At 39.1% G+C, this 23,034-nt stretch overlaps 1 protein-coding gene across 3 annotated transcripts in view; it reads right to left on the reverse strand.

Annotated features, from left to right (window-relative positions):
• The window catches only part of HDAC9 (histone deacetylase 9), a 385,460-nt gene that overhangs the window by 250,586 nt on the left and 111,840 nt on the right, over nt 1-23,034 (reverse strand). The window lies entirely within an intron of this gene.

Here is a 23,034-nt window from a genome sequence, read left to right on the forward strand (position 1 = left end):
TGTGGTGATGAAACAAATGGATTTGTCATCCTTGACCTGAGAATTACCAGTAAGAAGCACTTCACTGAGTTTCCACTCGCTCATGCCCATTTAATTGGGTATACTCACAGCTCTATGCATAAGTCCAAAGCTTCAATGTTCTGCATGAGAAGATAATTGCTGAAGGCAATGAGAAATTGGTCAGTTCTTCTAGACAGAAACTAAAGAGACAGAGCATAAGTACTTAACATGAAACAGCTAAGCAAAATCAGGATGCACCTCTTTTATCTTTATCCTTCCTTAACACCTTAACATTTATACATGCAAGACTAAATGTACCCAGTGTTTTGGCTGCAAGAAAGCCTGATCTCACCACAGCACTCAGGAAGAGATGCACTGTGAGGTGTCAGCTTGGTGATTCCGGGAGGAGAACTGAAGCGCTCCAAGTTCCTCCACTAAGCCTGAATGTAAAACCGACTGCAGAGCATCAGAGGAAGATCTCAAGAGGGTCCAAATTCCATTAATTAGGGATTCTAAAATGTACAAACAGTATCTACATCTTTGTAATGTAGAACTCAACTGCACTATATGCAAACCACTGTTTAACATTTTTTCTGACTGTGAGCAACATGGTTATGAACATATGTGAGCATATGGTTATGAACACAATCAGGATTATATTGGAAACCAAGCTGATTAATTGGAAAGAGGCTGACAGTAAATCATGTTCTCATGACTGTTTGGAAGTTTTTGCCAAAGAGTCCCAGGAGAAACACTACAGCTTCCTCCTCCTCCTTTCCTCCCTTTATCATCCATCCCACTTCAGCATTACCCTGTTCATTACAGCTCTGTCCAGTCAGTTATTGGTGTCAGCTGGGAAGACACTACACTTAAGCTGCTGCTTTTCCTTCTTGTCCTAACTTAAGAAGCCACCAAGTGCCTCTGAGAGACTGGAATGCTGTAATTATGGGATTCTTGTAGAAAGATTCAGAGATGTAGTGATTACCCCAGAACACAAAAAAGGACAGCTTTTGTTATCCTGAAGTAGCACATATGGAATAAGCCTGTCATCATAATAATCAAAGTGCAAAGTGTTCCTCAAACTCCATAACACAGTAGATGCTTTGTGTTCCTTATACAAGCTCTATGTGTTCTCTAGAAGAAGTGTATGATTTATAACCACCTGAACAAGTAGCTTAATTTTGAAATACCCTGAGTTCTGTAAGTTTGAAGAACACTTTTAAGGTGGTTTTATTGCTACTGACAGCTAATTATTGTTTCAAAGGTAAAATATCCACAGACGTTTAATCTAAACCAATTGAAAACATGGTAATAAATACAGAGGAATACTATTTTCAATATTTCAATATTTTCCCCATTTTCAAGAAGGGGAAAATGAATGACCCGGGGAATTACAGACCAGTCAGTCTCTCTCACCTCTGTGCCTGGCAAAATCTTGGAGCAGATTCTCCTGGAAGGCATGCTAAGGCACATGAAAAACAGCAAGGTGCTTGGTGACAGCCAGCATGGCTTCACTAAGGGGAAATCCTACCTGACCAATTTGGTGGCCTTCTACGATGGGGCTACGGAACTGATGGACAGGGGTAGAGAAGTTGATGACATCTACCTGGACTTGTGCAAAGCGTTTGACACTGTCCCACACATCCTCGTCTCTAAACTGGAGAGACATCAATTTGATAGGTGGACCACTCGGTGGATAAAGAACTGGCTGGATGGCCACACGCAAAGAGTTGTGGTCAATGGCTCAATGTCTGGCTGGAGACCAGTAAGGAGTGGTGTCCTTCAGGGATCGGTGTTGGGACCGGTCTTGTTCAACATCTTTGTCGCTGACATAGACAGTGGGATTGAGTGTGCCCTCAGCAAGTTTGCCAATGACACCAAGCTGTCTGGTTCGGTTGATACCCTGGAGGGAAGGAATGCCATCCAGAGGGACCTTGACACACTTGTGAGGTGGGCCGATGCCAACCTCATGAAGTTTAACCATGGCAAGTGCAAGGTCCTACACCTGGGTCGGAGCAATCCCAGGCACAGCTGCAGGTTGGGCAGAGAAGAGATTCAAAGCAGCCCTGCGGAGAAGGACTTGGGAGTCTTGGTTGACGAGAAAATGAACATGAGCTGGCTTCAGTGTGTGATTGCAGCCCAGAAAGCCAACCACATCCTAGTCTGCATCAAAAGGAGCGTGGTCCAAGGAGGTGATCCTGCCCCTCTACTTTGCTCTCGTGAGACCTCACTTAGAGTGCTGTGTGCAGTTCTGGTGTCCTCAACATAAAAAGGACATAGAACTTGTTGGAACAAGTCCAGAGGAGGGCCACGAGGACGATCAGGGGACTGGAGCACCTCCTGTATGAAGTCAGGCTGAGAAAGTTGGGGCTGTTGAGCCTGGAGAAGAGAAGGCTGCATGGAGACCTCGTAGCAGCCTTCCGGTATCTGAAGAGGGCTATGGGGATACTGGGGATGGACTATTCATTAGGGACTGTAGTGATAGGACAAGTGGTAACAAGATAAAACTTAAACAAGGGAAGTTTAGATTGGCTGTAAGGAAGAAGTTCTTTACTGTATAAGGGTGGTGAGGCACTGGAATGGGCTGCCCAGGGAAGTTGTGAATGCTCCATCCCTGGCGGTGTTCAAGGCCAGGTTGGACAGAGCCTTGGGTGATATGGTTTAGTGTGAGGTGTCCCTGCCTATGGCAGGGGTGTTGGAACTAGATGATATTAAGGTCCTTTCCAACCCTAACTATTCTATGATTCTATGATTCTATTTGTTTCCAGTATTTTTCTGAAATTGTGAAAACACTGAAAGAGCAAGTCAGCAAAATAAGAGCTTGCCCACTGTAGAAAAGCCAATGGAAACAAGAACAACTAAAGACGGTTCAGAAGAAGTGAGTATTACGCACTTTGTGAACTAAAGATAGTTCACAAAGTCTAATACTTTGTATCAGTTACTCACTCTCAGCAATTCTTACCTGAACAGGCTTTAGCAAAATCCAAACCAATGATATGTTGGAAGAAAATGTTATGACTCTGAGAAATCGTATATAACATTTCCACAAAGCAGGGCAGAAGGCTCACTTAATTATTCCGTGCCTGTACTGAAGCTCACTTCACCCTGGATAAAAATAAATCAAGTTTTGCCTCACAAAAATATTTGGCTTTTTAATGATGAGTAAGATGAATTAAACATTTTTTTGTACTAACTGACTATGTTACTAAAACTTTATTCAGACTGCCACATTAAGCCCTAAACTCTGCCTTAGCTAACAGTACTATATAAAGTAAGCACACTGAAACCTCAAGCCCTTATCTGTTTAATGTGGGCACCATAAATTCACGGATATCTGGTATGTTAGCATTTTAAATGCTCTGTGCTTTAGTTCCCATCTATAACACACCATCACCCACCTCCTACATTTCACAAAAGGTGTTGTCTGAATATATTAATATTTAGGAAAGCTGCAAAAGGTGAGCTCATGAAGAAATTTAATAAATTTTGCATAGTGAGTAGGATACAAATGGGGTCAAGTTAATAATGCCTGCAGCCCCGCATGTAACAATGAAGTTATAGAAACATTTTCATAGATTCGTAGATAACAAAGAAGTCCTATAGGAAGAAAACATGATGTGATTGCACATTTCAAATTCCTACTGGCTTCTTGCACTTTTGTTCCTTCTCAGGTTCTTTACTCACTCTTTGCTGCTTCCACCCAAGCTGCTCCTGGTTCCTATTGCACACCCCGCCCCATCCTTCCCACTATGCCCTCAGCTCATCAGTAGTCCATAACCAGACCCAAACTCCTTGGCCAACCAGTAGGTTCTGTCCCCATTCAGTTTTCTTTCTTCCCCTTTTCTTTCTTATGCTTCCAGTTTCCACCAAAGTCTACTCCTTACCATGCTTGGTGATGTTAAGTGCAGGGGTCTGCAAGACAGCTGAGGATACAACAGGCTCCTGGTTTCAATTAAGCCACCTGGAATTCCACCAGGGCTGCTTTCAGGTGCCCTGCCTTGAAAAACAAGACTGCTAAAAAGGACAACACAACATGCTAATTGAAGATAGAATACGTTGACATTTTATTAGCAACATAACAGTAAAACTTGATTTGCAATTTAACTTTGGCCAACAAAAATAGATTTGCACAGAGAAAGTGAAAAGTCGCCTTTCAGCCACAAGTATCACATATCTAGTTCCAGATCTAAAGCACAGAAAGCACCATGCTCTAGACTAAGGCAGACTGATGGAACATTTCAAGGACAGAATCATTTATTTTTGTCTAGCTCCTTTCTCAAAAATGGTTGAAATCTTTTGGCCAAAAATAACTGGGTTAAAAAAAAGAAGCCACATTTTAGCAGACAGCTGAATGGCACCTTCACAAGCCCCACAAACATTTAGTGTCATTGTCTTCTAAACCATAAATGTTAGTGGCACATCACACTAGTCTGAAAATCTCAAAGATAAACTTGTTTACAAGTAAGTCTCATAGCTTTGACTGCCACAATGATGATTCTGTTCTAATCTGGTACAAAAATGTGGCTTTAACCGAGAAGAAAAACCAATAATACTGATAAGCTGAGTGGCAAGAATGAAATCGCTATTGGCAGTGAAATAAATGACTAGTTCTTTCCTGTCAACAAACTGCTAAAAAGAAAGTGTATCATATAACTTATGGAACTTGATAATCTTTCCACCTTACTATCCTAAAATGCATTTGCCCTTGCCTGTTGAAAAGCTCGGGTAACACAATTCCAGGTAACTGACAATTAGTATATCTAATACAACGCTTTGCATACATTGAGTCCTCTTGTTTCCTGAATATTCAAATAATTCCACCAAGTTCTTCTGAAGTATAAAACTAGAAATTCTTTTCCCCTCCTACCAAAGGTACTTCCTCAAAACATTTGCTTTAAGGAACATAATTTTTACAAAGCACTTTCAAAGGCTGCAATCAAGTATAAGATTATGATCACACAAGCAAGTTAACACCACTGGAAAAAGTCCTTGTTAATTTGAAGTCTTGAATACTTATGACCACAAAAAACTTTTCAATCTGCTCAAAGATCTAGTGACATTTACTATGACAGCAGAGAGCATACGGCTTCATTTTTTACCAACCACAGGAATTGCAATTAATTCTTAGAAAGTAATAATTAATGCTATTATGCACTCTTTTAATTTCACCTAACTCTTCAAACATAAGGAACTTTCTCTTGAGCTGACATTCTCAGAAACTGTCAACAGAAGGTCTTCTGTCTAACATTTATGGAGTAAGGTCCAGCTATAATACCTACCATTTCAGACTGACAAAAAGTTTATGGGTCTCAAAACTTCTTTAAATCTTTAAACATAGGGTACTTGACTTCTTGGGTAAGAACTAGAATACGCAAAGGGTTGCAGGAAAAAGCCCATATAGTCCTAATAGGCATAACACATTATTTCATTTTAAATTTACTTATAGAGTCATAGAATGGTTTGGGTTCGAAAGGACCTTAAGACCATCTAGCTCCAACCCTTCTGTCACTGGCAGGGATGTCTCAACCTAGACCACATCGACCAAGGCTCTGCCCAACTTGGCCTTGAACACTGCCAGGGATGGAGCATTTACCACTTCTTCAGGCAGCCTGTTCCAGTGCCTCTCCACCCTCATAGTGAGGAGCTTCTTCCTTATATCTAACCTGAACTTTCCCTGTTTAAGTTTAAACCTGTTATCAAGAATTTATTTCCAGACTTAACTGAATAAACTATGGCCCTTTCTCCACAATGACCTCTGTGCATGTCCTGGGGCTCTTAACAATGGCATGACCACAGTGCAGTAATGAAACCAGGACAACAGCTTTCATTTGCCTCTTTGTTTACTCACAGCAAAGTAGCTTCAGCAGCAGGGAGCTCAGCATAGCCTAATTGCCTATATAATTTTCTTACTTCTCAAGCAACAACAGCAGTGTAGGCACAGGTGCCAGAAGGAATGTGGAAGAATGTGTAGTTTTGCAGAGACTTCAGGCTCAGCTGTGCACGACAGCCCTGGGGCTTCTGTTCTAACAATAAAATATTTCCTGAAAGACTGAAGAACATAACATCAGCATGTGATTTTGTTCTTTCTATAATAAGTAAAAATAGTACTTAATTTTATGCTTCCTTTTTCAAGTTTGTAAAAGTATGTAAGCCATGACACATGCACATTTGGTTTTGGCCTAAGTACAAGCAAATAAAATTCCATACCAGAGGCTAGCCTTTTCTGAATATTTTTCCATATATAAAGACCAGTGATTGAAAGAAAATGGCAATTTAATCACAGACTTTACTAGCTGGCATCAGGCATAAATTAAGATCATTAATTTTGGATCAGCAATAAGTTTTTAGATTTTGAACAAGTTGGATATCTATTCATATCACTGTGAATAAGTGATCGACATCTTGAAATACTTAGGAAACAAAATCACAACACAAAGTGGACAGGAACTGGCACCCACCAACTAGACAGACAGTTTTTCCATACATTTTATCAAGTAAACAAAAATGCCATAAGGAACACTATGAGAGACTACGTTACTAGAGTAACTGAGAGCTGTTCCTATTTTGTGACAAATTATCCAAATAATTTGAATGAATCCTAAAATCTACATAAACAAAATGACTTTTTTTTTCAAATTATCAATTATTTTCTAAATTCTTTGGATTTGTTCATTTAATGATTTCTCCACTCATAAGGACAGGTTTCACCACACCAAGAAGAGTCCAAGCATTCCAAAGGTGTTAATAATTAAATCCACAGTTTTGCATGAATAGAAGAAGGACAAGGAGAAAATACCAACAGAAATAAAATTGGGAGAAAAGTTGACTTACTCTTCTTTAACTTTGGGAAAGGTCAATAGAAAACAAGGATACTGTCAGTCAAGATGGTGACATAAATAAAGTGATAAGGACTTTTAGAGTGTAAGACAGCTGCCAAAAGGCAAAAAAATGTATTAAAGTATTTATGGACAGCTCATTCAAAATATAACAATCATTAAATTCTGAAATGTGCCACTATGGATGCCAAAGAGACTTTTCATCTTAGTGTCATTTTCACTGGAAATCTGATGGGCTGCAGATTGGTTTCTTTTATTCTTTTACCTAAGAAGTCATAATAAACATGCAAGTGCCATCTTAATAATCTTGGGAAATTAACAGGGTTTTTTTTCTTAACTAAATTTAGTTCATTCTGATTTTCAGCATGACCCAAGGTTCTTTATTCTTTTAATGCATGGAGGCCTTATAACTAACAAAACCAAATCTTACACACTTAACACATCCTTCAGGCCAAAGAATCCCAAGCCAGCCACATCATAAACACTTTCACATTTTTCACTTTTTTTCATCACTCATTCTGATGGGAGGAGTATATTTGTGTGTACAAGGATGCGTAGCTCCTATTATGTCCCAACACCCTTGAGTTTTTCTGCCAGTGTATAGCAGTGTAATTCAGGGAATGCCAAGAGGCATCAGCAAGGTCTGCTGTATGTATACTGTACAGGTTATCCCAAAAAGAAACCCATGAGAAACACTTTTTATGGCACAGAAGATACAAACTTCACAGCTTAGAGGAAAACAGACTAGCAGAAGAAAAGATCATGGCAAACCCCATGAAGAAAGAAAACTTAAGACATACTACGCTTCACGCACTGCAAATATACGGCTCTATACTAAAGTTTTAATAAATGAAACCAGATCTCTCATTTCCTAGCAGCTTAATCTCTTGAAGGCTGGAGCTTTTGTAAAGAGCATTTGTTAAATTGTTTTCACAAGTGAAATTGTCAGTACTCAGAAAACTATCAATATCCAGACACCAACATCTAAGTTCTGAGGCCACTGAGTGAAATTAGGCAAATTACTCCAAGGGGCAGCCAGTGCTTGCTCTGCAGAGATAGACAATAGGAAATTACTGCTGATTTCCAAGGCTATGACCAGCACTCTCCTAATAACTTATCCCAAATCCAGAGGTATCCGGTCTACATGATAGCTGTAGCACCAGAGCCATCTTGCACCACTTTCATATTTCAAAGGGTGGCCACTGAGTGAGAAGTTATGCTTCCAGTGCTGCCATTTAGGCAAAGAGGAAATATGGTTTTGAATGTGGCCAAGAAAGGATGACAAAAAGAGGTGGTGAGTATAAAATCAAATTTCTACCACTGCTGCCCTCTGCCACACAGGATTTTCATTTTTTCACCTGTTATCTACATGAAATAATATTATCAAGTATCTTTAGACAGAGATTTTTGAAAGCTGAGAAAATTAACAGCTAACGGGTACAGAGCAGAGACAGTGGAAAGAGCTAAGTATTAACTAAATGCCTTCAAGTTTAAAGGCACATGGTCTAAGCTATTATTCAGTAAATCCAATCCACTCCTAGTTACAAATCTTAAGTTCAGGTGTGCCCAAAAGCCTCTAATTCAACAGTAGACCCTGCCTGATTTAACAGCAATGGAGATGTCTGGTGATGCTAACAGCTCAAGCGTATAGGCTACTGAGCATGAAATCCCGGGCAGAAACGAGCAGAAACTACCTTCCTCTCCTAGCACAAATACACATGCTTCTTGAAGCTATGCAAGCTGAACACTTCTGTGTGATTTGATCAATGTTAAACAATATTTACAATGGTTACTGCATGTAGCAACCACAGCCATAAGTCCCTTAAATCCATTATTGCTTAATGGATTACATGTCAGACAAGCAAAATCAGTTGTCATATTAATGTAATGCTGCAGCACTTGCACTGTCATATTGCAATAACCTGTCTTATTGCTTTCATGACATAAAAAGCCCATGAGTACTGGAAAAGTCATACATCTGCTGAATGATCAAGTAAGGGATGTGTCATTTGTAGAGGTCCAAATATATCTGTGCAGTTTATCAACTTTACTGAACTGATTTGTCTCTAAACTGGAGAGACATCAATTTGATAGGTGGACCACTCAGTGGATAAATAACTGGCTGGATGGCCACACACAAAGAGTTGTGGTCAATGGCTCAATGTCTGGCTGGAGACCAGTAACGAGGTTTCCCTGCCCATGGCAGGGGGGTTGGAACTAGATGATCTTAAGGTCCTTTCCAACCCTAACTATTCTATGATTCTATGATTTTATAATTTCTCCCTCTCTCTCACACACACTCTCTCAAACACATTTGGCACCACCTTCAAATAACTCTGGTCTTTCAAGCCTTCTCTTTTGTTCTCAATGGCATGGTGTGACATGACCACTCTTAGTTGGGTTACAGTGAAAGCATCTTGTCTGAAAATTTTAACTTGCCAAATAAAATTCCCAGTGTTAGGAAGCTCCCCAGACACACTGAACCAAAGGAGGAATAAAGCAAAATGTGTACAAGCAATGACCTAGATTAGAACCGCATTGTTTTCAGAGGTTTATGGCTGAGGGCCATGAGAGTTACAACACTACAATTTGTTCTGTGGTTCATGCCCTTTCTTCGCCTTTTTCCTTCTGTCACTGCTGTATCAGGGTTCACTTAGAAGCAGGCCAGCACGCAACCTACCAAAACTATTTCTTTCTAGTGAAGTCAGCAGTGCCCAACAAATAGCCAATATTCTGACATTACCATGTACAAGTCATACAAGCTATTTTGCTTACCAGTAACCAAGGGTTACAGCGTTCAAAAGCCACCATCTCACCTAGGGACTGATGAAAAGAAGGGACTTCTTCCTTCTCACCAGAACAAGAAATAACATGAGACTCTGCCACTTTGATTAAAATAACACAACTTCATAATCCTGCTACTAAATGAGGTTATAATTGACTAATGATGTTATTTTTTACCCCCTAATCTGGTTAAAGCTGCACAATAATCTTGGGAGGAACGCTGTCTACATAGCCTTCATGGGAAATTAATGCACACCATGAAATGTGGGCATTATAGAATACAACAGGTAAGAAAACAACAAAAAAAAAGTTTTGTGTTACTAAGTCTTGCCCTGTGAATTTTGTAACACAACTCCAACTATGAGTAATTTTAATCTGCAGCCAAATACCTGTAAAGGACCTGTAGCTAGTCCTTTAGGTACTGCTTTCGCCTCCTGCCTTACCTATTTATGTCTCTGCTTTCCACAGCTCTTAGTGGTAGAAAAAAGTTCTAACACCTAACCTAAACTTTTCTTTTCTTTGCTGCAGGCTATTATTCCATGCTTCACCATCTTTTCAGAACAAATAATTCCCTTCTTTCATTTATATTGTTACCTTGAAGTTATTTATAGCCTGTGCCCATGTCCCTTGAACCCTCTCAGTTATAGACTATAAATATAGCTCCCTTAATCCCTCTTCATATGTTTTATCCTCTAGTATTTATATCAGATTTGTAGTCTTCTTTAAAAAAAAAAAAAAATTAAACATTTGGACCACATCTACAGACAGTACTGCAAATGAGTGGTGAAGCAAAAATACTTTGTTCTTTTTAAATACAATCAGCTTATACCGCTATAATTGTAAACACGCTAGTCAAGGACGATATGAATAAACTGCTGCGATTGCATTAATCTCCTGATATTTTTAAAACAAGTGGCTTTGAATTTAAATTGTTAATGTTTTGTCTGATCTTACAGATTAATCACAAAAGTTTTAGCAAAAATTATTTTAGCCAAACAAGAGCCACATATGTTATTTTCAAAGAAGAAAGGGAAAGAGATATTCTTTCCCCATATGTTCTCTCAGAAACTATATCCTCCGTTAACAGCCACAACTGAGCCAACTTTTGTTTAAATTTGACTTGTTTTAATCTCACAGACATTTAGGGAACAAATCAAGTTTGATGCAAACTGACTTTGTAGGATGAAGTTAGGAGTTTTGAATTATAACTGCATGCATATTTGAAGACACAAACCCTAACAAATTCTTTCACAGGACTAACAAAATGGTGACTAAAATAGGGTCTGGATGTGAGTGGGCAGTGACACTTGGTACCGGTTAAGGATCTGGTCCACAGAATTATCTGGACTTAAAATGTCCTTCCCAAGGTGTCTCACTGGAGTTTGTGTCTGCTCTGGCTTTTATATGAAGTTACCAGAACTCTGTTGCTGATCAGAAACAGTTCTAAAGCAGAAGGGAAATAAGTATTCTTTTTGAATTTAAGAAAAGGTTGGTAGCGCAGTGAGGCAACAGTAATTGCTATTTTAATAGAGGTCTGGAAAGAATAATAATGGAAAAAAGACTGATTGGGTTAAAACCACAAATGAAACAAATCTCTTCAGGATATTTCATGGAAGGCTCTGAGGAATGCCAGAGGTCGTCATAAAGCTTTGTGATAGGGAAACAGAAGAGTTCATTCATTTTTTGTATGTGCACAGTTATTTCTATTGGGATGAATGAGTAGAATATACCTTGCTGTGCTTCATTAACCTTAATATAACCTTAAAAACAGATGTCTGTCATTGCAGACAACTCAGTGACAACATGTGGCCAATGTACAGCAAGATTAAAAAATGAAAACAGGAAATACAGAAAGCAGGATAAAAGTAAGTTTTTATATTCATCAAGGAGGCTCTGTCATCAGGAATATTCCAGTTCGCTTATCCTATCTCAAAGAGAGCCATGTCAGAAACAGGAAAAGGCTAATTGGATTTAAGATGATTAAGAGCTTGCAATGACTTTCATAAGCAGAAAGAGTCTGATTTTCATTTGCATTACTATGCTTTTTTTTTGCATAGAACATATACTATTAATATCCGTCTAATCATCCATCCATCTACATTGGAAGAGGAAAAACATATTATAAATGAGAATTATTTGCATAACTACAGGTCTTCTGGGGAGTGCAAGTAAGGGTTATACAAAACCAAAGTAGATTTAGTGCAGAAATATAAGATTAATCTACATAGCCTCTCTTTTGCAGAAAGCAACTACTGTCTTCTGGGTAGACTTTATAAGTGAATTTATAATCACAAACACCTGAACATGTTATCTAACGAGAAAGCTGAGTTTTCCCCAACTGAGAGTTTGGACAATTAGTCAAATACCAAGTCCTGACAGCTGGCCACAACAAATTATTTCCTACACAATGTTACTAACTAATGTTTCTCATTTTCCATTTTGTACCACAAGGGATACAGTCTTTGGCGGTCCCCAGTTCAGATGTACAGACTTTCACAGCAAAGGAACAGCAATGAAAATCTCCTTTCAGATCTGGCATCTTGGGTGTTACTGTGGAGAGCAAAGCCGTTTTGAAGGGTTCTGATCAAAAAAAAAAAGTCTGCACTTCATGCCACCAGGCTCAGCACAGCCCAGTGCCAACCATGACAGTCAGACCCTACCTTTAACTTGAAACCACACTTGGTAAGAAATGAACAGCAACAACTGTGACAACTATATGGTCCTTTTGACCTGCATTTGGTAGCATGTCAGCATCTGGTAGTTATTTTATGGTTTTGGTTTACATAAAAAGTATTTGATACCAGTACCTAGAGTAGCAACCAGGGAACAGCATCACACGAAGGAAAATTCTCCTCCCATAACTTGAATTCTACTGATTGCCAGGTTGTCTAAAAAGGATAAAGGAATACTGGAGCACTCTAAGTTTACAAAAATAAATGAGGATAGCAGGGATTACAGCAGGAGGATGTCTGGCAAAACATTTTCTCCACGAGAAAGGTTAAAAAAAGAATGAAGCAAAAATGAAATGCAAGAGCCATGAAGACTTTTCTGCAGCAGACTCTTCACATGGCACTGCATCAGGACTGATAGTGGTTCAGAGGTGCAGCTGGCTACTGCTTCCAGTATGTTTGAATTTGGTGCAGGCTGCTAAAGCCAACACAATTTTCTACTTAATATAAACAACATATATTTGTAGGGTATTTTCCTTTCAAAGTAACAGATAAAATCTACCCTTTGGATGAGGAAACATAATTATTGACAGCTTCACAGGGACAGTATTAATGTAAATTCTACTTAAGAGTACAGTGCTATATAATAAACTGGAGTTTAACAAGGTGCTAATCGGGTGTGAAATTTTAGGGTCCAACCTTTAAATGTTAAGAGGAGCAATGGGTATATTCTTTAGGCATGGAAGATTTCCCAAGCAGCAGTTTGACATGTATTTGGGACCACAGCTGGTGTGGCCTCTCCAACCCTGAAGATGATACCCTCCTTCCCCACACTGCATTACACACCTGCAGTGGCATGGGGAAGCAGAAGGCACATTTTAACTGAGGGTAGCTGTTCATCCCATCAGACCCAATGGACACATGAATACCTGTGTCAGTACAAGGGATGTGACTCCTCAGCAGAGGAATGAGATCCTAAGACCAAAGGGAGGATGAGACCGCTGCTCCTTCTTCCCAGCAATGCCAGCTGCTATCTCTACGGTCCTCCCTCACTCTGATGTATTGAGGCTGTACATCTGTACAATCACATACATGTAGTATTCACAGATTACAACAATTAAAACAAAAATAAAAATAAAAAAAAGCAGAAAGAGGAAAATGAAGAAAGGAATAGTCCAGATTTCTGCACTCACATAATTCTGAATCTGCAGGAGATCACTATAGTCAAATTGGCTGCTAAATGTTTTATAACCTGCCCTGCACCTGGTGCTCCTAGTCGCTACCAGAACAGACCTAGTATTCCACAGAGCAAATAAAAAACCTTAGGTCCTTAAGACTGAGTTCCTGAGGTCTTTGGGAACAAATGTGTGCTGCTGCAGACCCCTGGATATTGGCAGATGAAGGACAGCAGACAGATGGGGAGGTTTACAGGTGCACGTCCGCCTCCTGTGGCTGCAGGAGGAGGAAGATCACTCTGCCTTAGGCACTCATTCAAGCTTATCTGAACTAACTTGTGAAACCCAGAATTCCCAAAAATTTTGGCAGGTTTTAACACAGCCATAACAAAACATCCCCAGTGAGGGGAGATGGAATATGACTGGTGATAAGCTTACATGTATACATCTTCTGTAATTGTATATGCATACCAGTGACAAGTATATATGCATGACCAATGACCAGAGAGAGGTATTCACTCTTAAAGGAGGTTTGAGAATTTTAGCCCTAGGGAAATTTTTTCTACTTCCTACTTCTAACCATTTAATTTCTAAACAGAATAGCTATGTCAGTATTAGTATCCTTAATCGTCCAGTGCATAACCATTACTTAACTCAGCTGCATTATCATTCCTTTATTTCTTTGCCTATAGCCCTTTGATGCTGTAATTTTCCCTCTTTCCCCATTAAGTTCTTCAGCTGCCCCATTATCACCCTGTATGTGCTGGCATGAGACCAAAAAAAAAAAAAAAGAAAAAAAAAGTTAGAGAAAATAAGCACAGAGCTCAGAAAATTGCCTACTAGGGCAAGTGACAAAGGCAAGATAAGGATGGTGCAGATAGCACAGTGATGGGAACTTATGGCAAATCTCTGGTGAGACTGCTCTGCAGGTTCACCAGGAAATATGAGCTACAGTGGGCTGGAGGTCTGGATGGTGAAATGTGGCAGAACTTGCAGCAGATGCATAAACAGACTCAGTGCCCTATATCTCCCCTAAACAAAGTACTCATTCTCAGACAAAAAAGTCCCAACACCCCAAACTAAAAACAAACAGAAAAATAGTCTGCACAATGGTGAGGGAAATCCCTGATTACTAGCTTACTGTGTGACTGCAAGAGTAACACAGACCTGAGTTGTTTTAAACAACTTGTGTCAATTCCAAAATATTGCTACTTCTCCAAATTCCCAATATTCCAATATTCCAAATTTCCAATATTACAGTTTCCATATTCCAAAATATTCCTATTTCTTCATGATGGCTTTGGTGTTTGACAGAAACTTATCCCAGTTGAAGTTGATTGTTTTCATAACTCTTTACCTGTATTTTTCTGCTTTTCATGGATAGTCAAACTCCCCTCGTTTTCACCTCTTACACAGTTCTCTTGCACTTTCAGTGCCTTTCTCACTCTCCCTCACAACAATATCTTGTATAGCACAGCTCTGCACTACTACTCCATTTATAAAATTCTCTCATATTGTCCTCAAAACTCTTTCGTTCCTGCCAGTCCTTCCCTCATACTCCTTGAATAAACCTAGGTAAGACTTACTATTTCCTATGGCATTCCTTTTATGCTAACTATTCTTAAAATAAACAATAGAGTAAAACTTTCTTCTTTTGAAACAGATCCTGTAGAAAAAACGGTGACAGCAAATAAAAGGATGCCAACTTTCTGACATGCGTGTGGGAATGAGTGGATCTGTCTTTGGAGCCTGGAACAGTTTTGAGCATATGCACGACACAGGCTGGTGAGTATCTACTGGACTCCCAAGGTAAAGTGCTCTCCTGAATTTAGGTCCCACTAGATTTCAGCAGCTACTCTGCAAGGATTTATATGATGAGCATTTTAAGGCATCTAAGTAATTTCTATATAGTCCTTGAACAATATGTACTACGTGTAAAAGTAGAGATGTTAATATATGTTAATACAGAGACTCATACTGATGATTTTCCGTTTTCTATTTCTTACACCATTCTGTGCCTCATACTAATGCTGTCACTTTTCACATCAGCATGAAATACCAAAAAATCTATGTATTTAATTTTGTGTTTCTTGGAGATTTTGTAATTTGTGTATTCTTTTAAGCTTTTTAAAACTTCTAGGTTAGATGCAATTAGAATATCAAAAACTTAAAACAGTCCAGGAATTTTACTACTTTTGTATCCATAGGAGAAAGACTTCCCAAGGCTTAGGAAAAACACATTTTTTTCAATAGGGATGTTGATCTAGAGTTCAAACAAGTAGATAAATGTCAGTTGATAAGATGCTCAACATGACCTGGAAGTTTGGCACTTGCAGCCTAGAAAGCCAAATATGTCCTGGGCTGCATAACCAGCAGCATGCCCTGCTGGTCAAGGGAGGTGATTCCTCTCCTCTGCTCTCATAAGACTCAATCTGGACCACTGCAGCCAGCCCCCAACATGAGAAGGACATGGACATGTTGGACCACATCCAGATGAGGTTATAAAGATGATTGATCCAAGGGCTGGAGCACCTCTCTTATGAAGACAGGCTGAGAGAGTTGTGCTTGTTCAGCCAGGAGAAGACAAGGCTCTTGAGAGGCCTTAGAGCAGCCTTTGAGTACCTAAAGGGGTCCTACAAGAAATTTGAAGAGGAGACTTTTACAAGGTCATGTAGTGGTAGGACAAAAGGGAATGTCTTTAGACTGAAAACAGGCAGATTCAGATGATATAATCAGGAAGAAATTATTTACTATGAGTGTGGTGAGGTATTGGAACAGGTTGCCCAGGGAAGATGTGGCTGCCTCATCTCTGGAAGTGTTCAAGGCCAGGTTGGATAGGGCTGTGAGCAATCTGGTCTAGTGGACGGTGTCCCTGCCCATGGCGGGGGTTTGGAATTACATGATCTTTAAGGTCCCTTCCAACCCAAACCATTCTGTGAGTCTATGATTCTATGAAGAGAACTAAGAACTTACTGTCTCTGCAAGAAAAGGAGTTGTGAACAGGTAAATAAAAGACCATCACTAACATTTTACTAAATGTAAACAGGAGTAGAGAACACCAAAAAGAGTCTCTGTGTAAGATGAAGCTTTAAAGTTTGTTTTCGCTTCTCCTTCTCATATTGTTACTGCACAATACCAACAAGGTGGTGGCCTTGGGCACTAAGAAAGAAAAAGGAAACTTGGATTAAGAACAGAACAATTGAGAGAAATTATTAAATTAACATGAAATTTCCTCATTATTCCATTCCAGACTTCACTGAAATTGAATAGCTGCGTTTCCTCCCTGTAGCATGCATACCTTCAGCCACAGGGATCATGAAAGAGAACAATAGTCTTTGATAGTAAAAACATGATTTATATATTTGGCATTTTCAAAGAATTAATTCTGTTCCTTCTCATGTCTCCTTTGATGATACTCAGTTTCGTTACTAGAAGGAACATGTTATCATTAGAATAAAACATGCTCTGTTTCAAGCACATTCATCCAAAAAGGGCTGGAATTCTTGGAGCTCTTGTGTTTTTATACTCCACAAGCTAGAAGGAGTTTACAACTGGGAGACACAAAACAAATAAAACAAATGTGTAGGCTGTGCTCAGTTTATACTAAATGCCAAAGTACCTTTACACAGTCATGCACAGAGCTGCCAGCCTGACAAAAAGAAATCAGCTGCTTATTATATAATGGAAGTTAAACTGGCACTGTATCATTCAACTATGCAAAGACTTCTATTGATTTTGCAAGCCTTTTTACACTGGGAACATTTTAAGGCAGAACAGATCAAGTGCCCCCTGATTACACCCAGAATGTGCACAAAGACATAAACATGTCATTTATCTAAAAGAGAAAGGTAAAAAAGAAAGGACAGAGTTCATTAGATAACCATAATCCATTAATATGTCACTATTTTACAAATTGCCAGCTTTCTGAGCAACAGCTACAGCCAGAGGCTGCACTGACACCCAGCTGAAGACCAGCCACTTTACTATATTTGCTGCTCTTTACTAAACTGTCACTAAAAACTTACTCCTAGTTAACACATGCAAGCACAAAGATCCCAGTGAACTTCCTTCAGAGAGAATGTGCCTTACCGTGCTTCTGAATGACAGCTCTGGTCTAGGATTCAAGTTTTTCTTGTGAGCAGAAATGTTTGTGAAGCTGCCATAAAAACTGGTTTGCTAAAAATGTGTCAATTTGCTGAAGCTTCCTGTTGTGTCTGTGAAAAGCACCTGGAAGGGGAACTGAACAGCAGACATCACTTTTATATAACAAAACTAGATGGATCCATTTTGGAGGAGCTGTGTGCATATATGACATGTTCACACTGAACATGGAGGTTGATGGTGCCAGCCCCTAAAAATAACAGCTGGATATATTTGTTTTCATCAGAAATCACAACCCTGTCTTCCCTGTTGTTCAGTGCATTGATCTGGCACCCCTCTCCCTCCTCCAGAAGAGACAGGAGCAGTGGTACCCTGAGATACCTCATTTTAGTAGAATTAGGGGGGATAAAGTGGATGTTTGCATCTACTGCAAGCACACATTTTAAACAATATTCCTGCCCCTCAGCAGGCAGTTATCATGTTTTGGCAGCAGGAAGGAATCTGTGGTTTTTCTTGAATGTTGCTCTTCTTTATTTAAACTACCAGAAATAAAGCAAAAATGACAGAATGCTCTGTCTATAAATAATCATTCCGGTGTACAGTTATATTAGGAGGTAACTCAGATGGCATGATAACGCCTAACAGGCTAATCTTAGACCTGTAATGCCATAAAATGAAAATAACCAGGCTAAGAATAACTGACCTAGAGGAGTCAGCCTGTTAAAGAGATCCACAGAACTGGACTTTTTAGATTTTCATGTGTTTAACAGTAACATCTGGCCATTAGTTTCTCTACAGTATTTTGGATTGTACCTACCATACAAGAAAACCCACCCACAACAGTAGCTAGGAAAGGTTAGAATGAAGTTATACCTGAAAACTTCCCCATCATCTATACCAAAACCTGCAATTAATACGTGTATACACATATCTTTGCAGGCTATCTATTCTGCTTTTGCTTTCTCTGTAGACTGTGCAGAAGAGAGGGGGTAGGCAGTTGGTAGAGAAATAAGAGGTCTGATGAAAGCTCTGGTAGTAGGAAGAGTTACAAGTGTTCCTCAATGCAAACCTCAATGAATTCTATACATAGTTCCACAGGAGGGAAGACTGGCTGAGACTGTGCATTTGAGTACATTGGAAACCCATACGCGTTATAGAGCTGAACAACTAAAATAAGAGAGGAGAAACAGCGTCCCAGTGCCAGCACTACTGAACACTATTAAATGCACTGCTCAATAGTTATCAGGACAGACAGTGAAAGAGGTTTTGAAATTATGTTCTGCATTCTTTTTTATTTACTTTCTAGCTTTTGTAGCTTGCTATTCTTGTCGATCTTGTACTTCAAAATTCTTATTCCAGGCTTTTCTTACAATATAGATATATCTTCTAATACAAAGTAAGACTGTCAGGTAATCTTATGGCTCCTGAAGCTGGGACTTAAAGAAAGAAAAAGTAATTAGAGGACACATGAAGTTGGTAAAATTGGTCTGTATTCATGTCTTCTCAGTAACGTAAAACAAAAAAATAACCCAGCTTAATTCCATTTTACCACGAGTGAATTCATAACCAATGTCTTGTCCAGCATACACCACTGAGCAGAGGCTCTACTCAAAATCAGTGCGATTTTAGCTACACGCAGGTCTGTGTTGCATGTCTCTTCTCATTGTATTGTTAAGGCTAAGGCCTTTCTCTTCTTGTAACAATTAATTCAAACCCTTCAGCTGCTTCTATGAAGGACTTTCTACCTAGGCTTTCCAATAGGCATTGAAAAAGCCTCTCTGGCTGTTATCCTGAACTTTCCGAAACTTAATTTTTTTCATTACTCTGAAGAGAATCGCACAGCAAAAGCTCAGCATATCTGTTCTCGCTCTCTCTGAAAAGTTAATGCCCGAGATACCACATATGCCACATCTTGCTTTCTCTAAGAAGCTTACATTACCTGATTCAGATATGTAAATATGTGAAGTTTTTCATGAACAGCAAAGCAAACCTTGAAATGAATTGGCTTTCTGCAATCTCCCCACAGGAGCGGTTAAGCAAATGAAAGTTTCTTTTGAGCAGAAAAAAACAGGACAGCGAACACCAAAAAAAATTTCTCTGAGGCAATATAAAGGCATGTGTACAAACACGTATACACGGTCATTCGGCCACGCAATAGATACAACAGATGAGACAAATTTTGTACCTCAGTGTTTACTGAGGGAAGATAGCTCACGAGGACCTGTCAACCCATGTACAACATGATGTGTATAGCATTGATTCTGTCATTTGTATTCAAGTAACACAGCTCGAATTTCCTGACCGATGCAGAGAAAAAATAGTGCGACTACATTCACTTACTACATCTGTGAAATTGCAGGTGTTTTGCAAGCATGTAGGCAGATGGATTCAATCAAATTAATCATTCTGCATCATTATATTCCCTTTAGAACATTTTTGCTCTACAGGTTCCTGAGCCTGACAGGTATCACAGGTATCACGCCTGTGTTTCACAGAAGGCGTAGCTGATGTAGGCAGGATTGCATAACTTGCTCAGGTCACCTGTCAGCTTGGTGACAAGCCAAAGCTTTAAGCTCAAGATCTCCTTGAACTCTTGATTTTTCAATGCAACAGCTTTGAGCAGGAAGCAGAGGATGCCTTATCCAATAAAAGCCAAGGTGGAATTTAGGCAAGCCAGATCAAGGCTCTATGTCAAAATATGGCCAGCAAAGCAAACACAGCAACATTACCCTTTCGGAAAATAGCATAATAAAATAAATTATACCAAGTTAATGAACTTGGAATTACTCCTTAAAGTCCCATATCTATAGATACCACAGCTGGGTAGGTTCTCTCTCCTTCACAAAACTAACATCTATTTGAGTTATGTAGCCCTGCGTTAGTTATTTATTGGCTACATTTTAATGAGCATTCTTCCACGGACTGTGCACATCAAATGCTTCTTTTCCAGAATTTACAGTTTATTACCTGTACTGTTGTAAGATAAGAGGCCAACTGAATGCTAGGATCCACTGTAGCATTGCACACACATGGGAGTTGAGACTTTTGGAGTAAAGTAAAAGCAACAACATAGTTAAACAGCAATTCCAGATCTAATTTTTAAATTGAGATGCTAAAACAATTATGGTATCAAATAAGCATACATCAATGTCATAATCTTAAACAAAGATGTATAGCACTTACTGCTGCATTTTAGAGCAGCAATATCATATGGGAGAATCTAGTTCATTCTTCCCAAGATAGCCGAAACTGCTCTCTGCAGTAAGGTGTAGGTGCCTGCAAATTACACAGCTTCTTGAGTCAGTGCGGATCTCAATTGCTCCATTCATAATTAGGATTTTGACTGGTACCTATCCAGATCATCTCATTCATAGTATGATTTACAAGCAGGGAGAGAGACAGACAGGCAAAGCAGTGATTGAGGGAATACAGAAGAACTGTTTCACATGACAAAAGTATGTTCTATGCCTGTTATTTTCAGAAATTCCTCAGTTTGCTTTTCAAGTAAGTATCAATTGGCTATTGAATCGGCCCTCTTTAGGGATGGCTCCAGTCCAGTTTAAAATCAGAGTTGCATAATACATGCCCACTGCATCTGGAAACTAGCAAACCTAAAAATCCATTGAGGGTTTAAGTTGTGTTGCTTGAAAGACTTTAAGAATATCAAGGATGCAGAGTGTAAATGTTGAGGGATCTTTCCTTAAAAGCGGGCAAATTCTTAACCTGAGCAAAAGTCACATTCATGTAGTGAAGATAACTTTAAAGTAAGGACACTGTTGTAAGCAAAACACAATTGACTGATTGTAGCTACTCCAAACACCAGAGCACATCGTCATACCCTGGCTATTCTTCTTTCTCCCCTATATGCAACATAGAGAGATAGTACCTGAAAAGTTACCAGACCCTTGCCTGATCCTGCGAGACTGTGAACTTGAGGGAACTGAAGGCAACCAACACCAGCACAGGGCTCTGTGGTTTTATGTGACATGAATTAATCTGCAGGCTATGTATAATGTCAACTACTTGCAGTCTAGTTGTGTATTTTAAAGGCCAACTGAGGAATATTTTGTGCTCTGCAGAATATATATTTAAACGTATTTTACCTGGATAACATTTTTGACTAAGGTATTTTGGGTTTGGTTTTTTTGTGTGTGTGTTTTTGTTTTAAGTCTAAATCCTGCTCCCCCCCCCCCCCTTCTACTTGGCACTGCAGTGGAAATCCTGTGTGTTATATGGGTCTAATGTAATAGCAGACAAAAATCAACTGTTACACGATATTCTTTCTTCAGTGAAGAAAAGCAGAGCTGCAAACTTATTGAAAATTACCTCACTTTTTCTGTTTCAAACGTCTCGAATGAGAAAACTGCTGTTACTCAAGCAACATTAGCTGTCAGATACAAGGTAGCAAAATGAGCTAAACCCCCAGATTTTCAGTTCTGTACAGCTAACTTGACAAGTATTAAAACCAAGCAAATAATCAAAAAAACAACAGGAAGGAAAGGAAGCAGTCAGTGTTATCTCTTTGACCAGTACAAAAGCACTGGACACCTGCGGAGCTGCTCAGAGAAATGAAAGAAAAACAGTTATTCTTGAACCAGATGCTGACACTGAGAATGGCTTTGCAGAACTGTAACACTTTCAAAGAAACTTCTGCGTTTACCCACTGTCTTTTCCAAAAGCTTCCTTGTTCATATTTATAAACAAGTCTTGCACCTGATTTCTGTCACTGACAAGTAACTGTAACTGGTGATAAACGTCTTCTAAGAAGTCAGAGGAAGAGTAATTCTTTGAGCTCCAAAAACCAATCCAACAGTCTTATATAGAATGAGAAAAACTGCCAATCTTAAACATTACCAGTTGGAAGGCTCCATTCCCCTTAGGCAGTCTCATGATTTTTACCTGCACAGAATAGCTTTTCAATCTCTCATTCCCTCCTTCAGTCTCTAATCATGTTGAGGTAGCCTTTCTATGTTGAAAAACACTAGTCATGAGGTTAAGATACATCTATCATTTGTAGCAGGAAAGATATTACCATTTGACACAATCTCACAGAATTTGTTTTCGTATCTGAAAATAGAAGTCTGCTTTAAAATTGTGTGTAAGAAAGAAACACAAGTAAAAACGCAAGTTCTTTGTCTATAAAACAGGCAAAGAAATAGTTCTTTTTTTTTAAAAAAAAGCATGGGTTCAACAGGTGTACCAGAACAGGCAATACGTGAAGAGAACTGTGGCCTACACACATAATTAATCTTAGAAAATGAGAAACACTGCCAACTTGAAAAAGAAAAAAAAAGAAAAAGAAGAAAAAAATAAAATGAAAAAGAAAGAAAAAGGAAAAGCAAGGTAAACCAAGTCTAAAGTACAGATAAACAATTCACCCTGCATTCTACATAAAGGTCCTTTATAAACCCAATGTTATGAAAAACAAATTCAGAAACATAGGATTAAAAACATATCAAACAGATACCA

Source organism: Pezoporus flaviventris, unplaced genomic scaffold, assembly GCF_033815535.1.
Source record: "Pezoporus flaviventris isolate CSIRO_AGI_PZ_B2104156 unplaced genomic scaffold, CSIRO_AGI_Pfla_v1 ptg000055l, whole genome shotgun sequence".
NCBI classification, from domain to species: domain Eukaryota; kingdom Metazoa; phylum Chordata; class Aves; order Psittaciformes; family Psittacidae; genus Pezoporus; species Pezoporus flaviventris.